Below are 6415 nucleotides of genomic sequence, written 5' to 3'. Positions count from 1 at the left end.
ACCTTTATACCCAATTTCAGCCCATTTGGTTTCCATACATAGGCACAGGAGCCAAAATCTTCAGCGTCAGCCGGAGAGTTAATTGAATCAAAGACCTAGCCAATCAGCGAAGAGGAGGCCAAAGGCTAATTAATATTCATAAGCGGGGCCTCATGATCCCGTATATAGCAGTGTTCCCGCCAGGGGGAGCAAAGCCCGCCTAAGGCTCTCGCATTTTAGACTATTCAGAAGGCTTTATATTGTATCAGTTCTTAGGGGCATATCTATGATAATCGCAGCAGTCACTTAACTTCTCTTCAGGTGTTTAGCGTAACACTGTTTCAGGTCAAACCGTCAAAGGCAACTAAAAACAAACTTTAACGTTACTGAGTTCAACAGTACTTATAACTTGTTATCCGAAGTTGAAACGCTAGCGATGGTATTTTCGCTGCGCTGTTAGCTCCGTGCGACTGTTGTTGACGGTCTTATAACGGTATATTTTGCACCCCTGTACCCTGGTATGAGTAACATTTGGTATAGATAGGCATAATATAGTTGGTAAAATGATCCAAGTAAAATTTTTGGCATAAAGTACTGTAAAAGGCTTAATTACAACACTTTTTTTCAGGGGAAATTGGTTTTCTTTCGTTCTCCATGCCGTGACCTTTCGGACGTTCACCCCACAGAGCCGACATCTGCACCTGCGTCTAGCCGGCAGGAAGGGTTAATTCAATTAATGGTTCAGCCAATCAGCGAAGAGGAAAGCGAAGGCTAATTAATATTCATAAGCGGGACCACACAATACGTTAACTTGAAGACTCACCGTACAGACTTCTCGCCAGGATTTTTTCAAAGCGTCGGACAGGGGTCCGGGGGCCGCCGAATGTCCCTGGCGGGGTCCAGGGGCAGGGCCACTGTGGGGGGGACCCAGGTGGGCGAAGCCCCCCCGGAAGCTCTTGCATTTTAGGCTATTGAGAAGGCTTCTTTTATCAGTTTTTTTAGGGCCATATCTACGATAATCGTAGCAGTCACTTACTTCTCTTCAGCAGTTTGACTTTAAAATATTTCGGGTCAAAGCTTCAAAGACAACTAAAACCTCATAAACAACAAACTTTACTTAGCTCAACAGTATACAAAAATATTGTACGGGTTGCCATCCTTAGTTGAAGCGCTTATTTATAGCGCTAGTATCTTCATTGCGCCGTTAGCCGCCGTGCGACTTTTGTTGACGGTCTGATATCCCTACGTCGCCGCCTCGCTGATATTCCCACGGACATGTTTCAAAAAAAATACCCAGCAAAAAACGCTGTTCTGCGTCAAATTCTATTCTATAAAACTCAGTGTTACAGTCTAAATATTTTGTAGAAGCACCGCTGTAGGAAAGAAGATCCAAGCAATGTAAAACATCACGTAGCATGAAGTTCGCTGTCAACTGGCACACAGCACATGACTGTTTGAAACTCTAAGTCTAATCAACAGCCGTGTTTGATTGATAGCCGGCGGTCCTATGATGAAGTCGGCGAAAGGTGCGTTAGTTAGAAAATCTGCGTTTAGTTTTGATACGTAATTATAAGTTAGACAGTGGCGAGAATGATTATTTTCTCATCAATATTTCTCTTCAGAATTATTTGAACTTAATTGTACATCTAAACAATTGGCTTACCTGTGCAATGTTTATATGATTAATGATCAGTGTACTGAAATCATGTGTAACGTATGGCTCCTAGTCAATAGATCAGCATTTTCTCTATAGTGACCACCTGTCTATAGTGGCCACATTTCCTAGTGCTGTTGTTGTTTGGCATAAACTTTGAACATTTAAATTGTAAGTAACTTTAAACTGCCAGAGTTTCAGCCCAATAAAACACTCTCAGCGCCAGGGTATGAACAGACTGACCAGACAGACGAAAATAAATCCTCGAACAAGGTTCAATCGTATCTTCCGGGTCTGGCAGGAAGTTGTTAAACTAAAATAAGAATAGGCTCGATGGTTGATTGCATACAAAGTAAAACAGTTTAACAGTTTTACAGCTTGAAGAAAACAAACGCTCCTACAGTACCTGCACCTGCTTGATAATTATTAAATCGTATGCCCTACTTGAATAAAAAAAGTTCATTGCAATAATAAATGTACCCACATCACAAGGAGCTTATACTTTTTTAAACTTACACCTAGTTATCGTACTGAAAATTGTTAATGACATTACATGAATTCATTCAACAATTTTCAGTCATGATGAAAATTTTCTGAATGGAAGGTGTGATTATTGTCATTTTCTGAAAAATAGAAGCAAGCTCTGTTTTTACCTGGAGTCAATTCACAATACCAGTCCACTTTGGGGGATAATGTACTGTTAAGAGGATGTTCCATTTTTGCGCAGGGGTGATTTGGAACAGTCCAATGTTGCGTGGGAAGGGGTATGGCTGAAATATGCTGTATTTGCTCTTAAGCAAATGTCGGCCTTTCTAGTGTTAAGATGAGTCTTTTATACATTGACGAACTTGTTCCTGTCAGGGGTTTTGTCTTTGCACCAATGAATCAGGATCCTTTTGATGGATTGGTCTGACATTTGGCCAATACCGTAGACACGTCAACAGCAAACACTGTAATTACTTTATGGAGAAATGTGTTTTTCTTGTTTGTATTTCTTGTCCGTTGTTTGGGGTATGAAAACTGCAACTTCTTATGTGTTGTTTGTATTATCTAATGATTGATATGTTGTTTGTTGCAGATATAGTTGGTGCAACTGCAGATGGAAAGAGAAGCCAGTCCAAGTCATTTAAAGGTCCTCAAAGTGCTGGGACAAGACATCCCTTTTACAAGGTCAATCAATCAATCAAGGTACGTATTACTAACCACAAGCAAATCTTAGTAGGCAGATTTGAGACAAGTCTTCCTTAATTTGCAAGTCTATTTGTTACTTTCTTCAGTAAAAATCCAGAACTAGAAAAGGATATACTTCATCATATGTTTACATAACTTGCAGATATGTTGCTTTTAAATCCAAAGCCATCTCCTGAATGTGAACCCTCCAATAAATGATAATGAAATTTGAAGGTTTGTAGGCACTAGTGCTCAGTACAGTGCGTAGTTGGGCCTGAATTTATGTTCTGACTCAGTCTGCTATACAGTCACCATTTCATTTCTTAGCCTGTTTGATGTCCAAGGAGCCAGGAGGTAATTTGGGATCATAAATTTAGGAAAGAAAAAATTCTGAACTGTGAATCTGGGGAAGTCAAATGTAGAGGGAAAAAATTTTCACCTTTGTAGACATTATTTAGAGAACCAATTTGTACCACAGTACGTGTTGTCCAATTGAAACTCAATTCTATTTTGTGTCCTGTCGGTAATGTATGTTGCTATATGTTAATTGAAAAATTTTTGCTAATTGAAAAATTTTTGCTTGCTTCAATATCATGAATATGATGTTTTCGTGATCAAACATGCTTATACTGTAGTAAATCTACATATCACTAAGACTTGGGCTACAGCATAAGTACATGAAACTGTTAAGGAACAGTGCATGCATTATTTAATTTTTGTCTAAATTTGAAAAACAGAAAGCAAAGAATTCTTGAGCTTCCAGCAATGGCAAAATATAATATGTTTAATTGAAAGATATGTAATAAACCTCTGTCAGTTTGCATCAAGAGATCAGAGAACTCATACCTCCATGAAATATTTTAAGCAGCTTTAGATTCATTGTTTCATCTTGTCTCATTGATTATACAAATAAGGCTGCAACCAAAATCATCTATTTTATCTATGGTAGTCTTCTTCACACAAAAAAAAACATAAATTTTTTTGTTTGGAGCCCTGTCAGCAAAATTTAATGTTTACATTTTGTCATTAATTACTATTGACGCATTTCCATACTCTGAATTGCAGTGTACAAATTAACTAACTTACATAAACCAAAAGTAAATATGTGATCCCTGGCACTTGCCACTATAGAATGATAGCACTTTTGCATTAATTATGCAAATTAATGTTATTTGCTTGATCAGTAATGGTTAACGTTTCACCTGCCAGAATTCAATTAGATTTAATGTGTATAAAAGACCTATTTTAGAAAACAAATTTTGCCCATCAATTGTGCCAAGTAAGTCTTGCTTTGCATAATATCATTATGTACATCTGTCTAAATTTCTACAAAAGCACTCCTTCGTTTCCTGGAAAATCCACCAGCGGGCCCAAAACTACAGGGTTTCACAGGGACTGCTTGACACAAGATAAATGGAGATCAAAGCACTGTTTATGGGAAGTAAGCAAGAAAGCTTACATGGACAAAAGGAGAGCGAAGCATTGTAGGTGCAGAAGTAAGCGACAGAGCTTACTCTCTCTCCAGGCATACCGGCTGTTTCCCTATGACGGCATTGGTCTCGCCTTCCATGGGGGACATTGCTAACAAGGGACCAGTTTCACAGGGACTGCCTTACACAAGACAAAAGGAGAGCGAAGCATTGTAGGTGCAGAAGTAAGCGACAGAGCTTACTCTCTCTCCAGGCATACCGGCTGTTTCCCTATGACGGCATTGGTCTCGCCTTCCATGGGGGACATTGCTAACAAGGGACCAGTTTCACAGGGACTGCCTTACACAAGACAAAAGGAGAGCGAAGCATTGTAGGTGCAGAAGTAAGCGACAGAGCTTACTCTCTCTCCAGGCATACCGGCTGTTTCCCTATGACGGCATTGGTCTCGCCTTCCATGAGGGACATTGCTAACAAGGGACCAGTTTCACAGGGACTGCCTTACACAAGACAAAAGGAGAGCGAAGCATTGTAGGTGCAGAAGTAAGCGACAGAGCTTACTCTCTCTCCAGGCATACCGGCTGTTTCCCTATGACGGCATTGGTCTCGCCTTCCATGGGGGACATTGCTAACAAGGGACCAGTTTCACAGGGACTGCCTTACACAAGACAAAAGGAAAGCGAAGCACAGAGCTTACTCTCTCTCCAGGCATACCGGCTGTTTCCCTATGACGGCATTGGTCTCGCCTTCCATGGGGGACATTGCTAACAAGGGACCAGTTTCACAGGGACTGCCTGACACAAGATAAACGGAGGGCAAAAAGGAGATCATAGTATTGTATGTGCAAAGTAAGCTTGTGGCATGTTGAAGGTATGTGAATGTGAACAATGAATTTTTTGAGTATGACCTCATTTGCATAATTGATAGAAATAGGAGTTTTTTTTTAGACAACATCGCTTCAGTTTAGGTGCAAGAGATTATCAACTAATTCATTTCAATAAGGGCCTTATTTGAATAGATAATAAGAAACATGATATGATAGTTGTTAGGGTTAAAATCATTTCATGGAGGTATGTGATTGTGGAATTCTTGTTTCAACATGAAACTTTGTAGTTTTCCATCCCTTGTACCTGATAAATGGTTTTGTCAATTCACGGAATCTTAAAAAGATTTGGGATTTTTGTTAAAAGTGGCTGCCCATATTGTCTTCAAGCTTTGTCAGCTGTCAATATGGTCCAGGATATTATTGTCCTTGGAAGCGAAGAAAAGGCCATCACATCAGTATGCTGTGCAGAGACTTACAAGTGTAGTTTGTAGATAGTATTTGTCTTTTAATCATTTTACCCAACATGTTTTGGTAATTGTGTTGTCCACTGTGAACATATTGACTGGTAGCCAATAGTTCTATCAATTATGTCATGATTTGTTAGCTATATACAATTTGTTTGATGATATTATTCATAGGTCTGTCATATGTTTTTCCTGACTCGATCCATTTTTAAATGATATGATGATGTGTCCTATTGACTAATGACATAATAGTTAGTAATACTATATTTCTCAAATAATGTGTTTTTACCTCCATGAAATGTCATGGAATGGAGGTTATATTTTCTGTTATGTGTCTCTGTCTGTGTAGATGATTACTCAAGAACGGCTGGATGGATTGGTTTCATACTTGTTGTGTTGGTGGGGTGTGATGAAAGCTTGAATCGATGAGATTTTGGGAGCCGTATCTGTCGTTATAATCGATGTAATAATATCAGAAATCACCCCTATATCTGCGATATATTGGTACAGGCATCGTGGTTTCCCTCTTTGTTAATCACCTTATCTCCAAGCAGGTGGTGAGGTGATTTGTTTCGCCAGTGATAGCCATGAACATATGTTTTTTTTTTATCAGTTGACAACAACTGTTTGGGGGAAACGATAGCCTCGACTCAAGAACAGCTGGGTGGATTGGTTTCATACTTGATGTGTTGGTGGGGTGTGATGATAGCTGGAAGTGATTAGATTTTGAGCCTCGTATCTGTCGATATAATCGATGTAATAATATAAGAAATCATCCCTATATCTGCGATATATTGGAACAGTCATCGTGGTTTCCCTCTTTGTTAATCACCTTATCTCCAAGCAGATGGTGAGGTGATTTGTTTCGCCAGTGATAGCCATGAACATATGTTTT

This window comes from Branchiostoma floridae, chromosome 19 (genome assembly GCF_000003815.2).
Source record: "Branchiostoma floridae strain S238N-H82 chromosome 19, Bfl_VNyyK, whole genome shotgun sequence".
Taxonomy (NCBI): Eukaryota; Metazoa; Chordata; class Leptocardii; order Amphioxiformes; family Branchiostomatidae; genus Branchiostoma; species Branchiostoma floridae.
This window is presented reverse-complemented; position numbering follows the sequence as displayed.